At 39.0% G+C, this 2,562-nt stretch overlaps 1 long non-coding RNA gene across 1 annotated transcript; it reads left to right on the top strand.

The window, feature by feature from the left end:
- The first annotated feature begins 1,990 nt into the window (after window positions 1-1,990).
- LOC128647909 (uncharacterized) lies at window positions 1,991-2,323 on the top strand. The gene is made up of 2 exons (XR_008400452.1): window positions 1,991-2,121; window positions 2,202-2,323. It is a non-coding gene; the product is annotated as an uncharacterized LOC128647909 (long non-coding RNA).
- The last annotated feature ends 239 nt before the right edge of the window (window positions 2,324-2,562 follow it).

Raw genomic sequence — 2,562 nt, 5'->3', positions numbered from 1 at the left:
GCATAAAAGAATACATACAACACTGTACAACTTGTACAGTATCGAAACCAGAAAGGAGACCACCCTACGGGTATTTAATTCCTTTGGAAGTACCAGAGTCACCTTGGACTCATTCGGGAATGGATTTTATAGTTGACCTACCTCCTAGTTCAGGACAAACTACCATTTTAGTCGTAACAGATCTTTACTAAAATGGCACATTTTATTCCTTATCATAAGTTACCCACTTCCATAGAAACAGCATACTTATTTCTAAACCACATTGTACGTGTCATGTCTGAGGTCTTGTCAGTTTGTCTGTCCCTTTCAATTTGAACCCTTATAAGGCTCCTCCTAACTAAATCTTGTGCTCTGTAATTTGATCCTTATGCTGAGTATCCTGGCTTGTGCTGAAGCAATCTACATGCTCTCTGGATCTCTACCTGAGCCTACTTACAGGAACTGACCAAAATCTATTTCCTGCAACTTTTTGTTATTTCTTATGCTTGCTACAAATACCTTTTTGTCTCCTCAGCATTTACTTAAGCTTTTAGGCTTACAGCTCACAGATTGTGCTTTTCAGAATTCCTCTGCCCTGCCTGTCAGCAGCTCCTCTGCTATACTCACAGCCTGCACTTCCTGTTTGGCGATACTGGACTCCAGGTAACTGCTGCTTTTCCTCTAGCAGAATCTTTCACCAGACCACAGGATTAAAGGTACTGAATATTTCTTTGGCATTACCATTTTGAAAGTGTTTTCTGGACTCATCAGGTTTTATTGCAAACTTGTATCTTATATGCTGTGAACTGAACTTATCATTTAAATCTGTGCCTATGTACATTCACTCCAGGAAAAGGCTGCATTTCTCATATATGTGACTTTATTTTCTGATACTCCTACAAGTGAACTGACTTATTAGCTTAAGTATAAGTATAAATATTCTACCTATTCTTCAGTATTATATGCAAATTTCATTTTTGTCTCACTCTTGCCTGTTAATCCTTATATACAGGCACTAATATCCTTTTCTCCTCTGTTCAGCAAGTATTGGATTCAGCTTTCACTAATTGAGCTAATCCTTTCTGCAGAGTTGAGAATTCCTTTTTAACTCATACTGGGCCCTCAGTCTAGGATCAGAATAGGGGATTGTGACTTAACAGCCCCGATATTTGTGAGACTGAGTGGTAACCTAACCAATTCCCTGTATTGATTCTTACATATTACAGAGCCAAAAAGAAAAAGAAAAGGGAATTAGTATGGAGTTAGCAGAACTCACTAATAAAGTATCTGCATTAGCTCAGAATATAGATATACTAATTCAAGGCATTAGAGAGATCCAGTCTAAGAATCAGTATCTCAGAACAGTCATTAGAGACAACATTGACAACAGACCCTCCATGCCTGAATCACCCCCTGATCCTCAAGTCTGTCCCCCAGAGAGATTTTCAGGGGATAGAAATCAGTTCAGAGACTTTAAAAATTCTTGTCTCCTTTTCTTCTCATTGAAACCTAAGACTTATCCTACTGAACGTACAAAAGTTCTTACTGTTATTTCATATCTGAAAGGAGAACCCAAAGCTTGGGCTACCAATTTTTTTGAGAATAATGATCCAATTCTGGATTCTCTACAACAGTTTTTTGAGAAAATGTCTTTCCTCTATGAGGATACAAATAAACAGAATACAGCTGAAAATGCACTTAAGGCATTAAAACAGAATAGAAGACCTGCTGAGGATTATGCCTCTGATTTCAAAAGGTGGGCACCTGACACCATGTGGAATGAGGCAGCATTGCTATACCAATTCCGTACTGGTCTTTCAGACATTGTTAAGGACGAATTGGCAAGGGGTCCTCTCCCCTCTACTCTCGATGGACTTATGTCACATGCTGTCACTATAGATCGGAGGATTCGTGAACGTAAAAGTGAGAGAGGTTATGCAGAAAAGCCATGGAGAAAGTCACCTATACCATCCTATACTCCTCCTGTTGCCCGCACTTCTGATGAACCAATGGAGATTGCTTTTACTAAAGGTCCTTTGACTACAGAAGAAAAGAACAGAAGAAAGGCCAATAATTTGTGCTTATACTGTGCTTCCAAGGCACATACAGTAAAGGACTGTCCTATTCTCCAGAAACAAAAGGGTAAGAGTAGGTCTTCAGTAGTAGTTTGTACTCAACACTTTTCAATTATTACTCATTGTAACCTCTCTATCTCTTTACAGTGGGAGGGACAAAGAATCCAGACACAGGCCATTATTGACTCCGGAACCACGGGCAATTTCATTGATAAAACTTTTCTTGATAAATATCACATTCCATTAATAAAACGTATTGATTCACTAGCCATACGTGTGATTGATGGTTCTTATTTATCTTCAGGTCCTGTCACCCATAAGACTGTACCACTGCTCATGACCACTACTTCTGGTCATAGAGAGTCTATATCCTTTGACGTTATAGCATCACCCCTGTTTCCTATAGTTCTAGGTCTATTCTGGTTGCAAACACACGAACCTCAGATATCTTGGAGAAATTCACAAGTTCTCTTCAATTCTACATTTTGTTCTAAATCCTGTTACCTGC

The sequence above is a fragment of the Bombina bombina genome, chromosome 2, assembly GCF_027579735.1.
Source record: "Bombina bombina isolate aBomBom1 chromosome 2, aBomBom1.pri, whole genome shotgun sequence".
Classification (NCBI taxonomy): Eukaryota; Metazoa; Chordata; class Amphibia; order Anura; family Bombinatoridae; genus Bombina; species Bombina bombina.
This window is presented reverse-complemented; position numbering and strand designations above follow the sequence as displayed.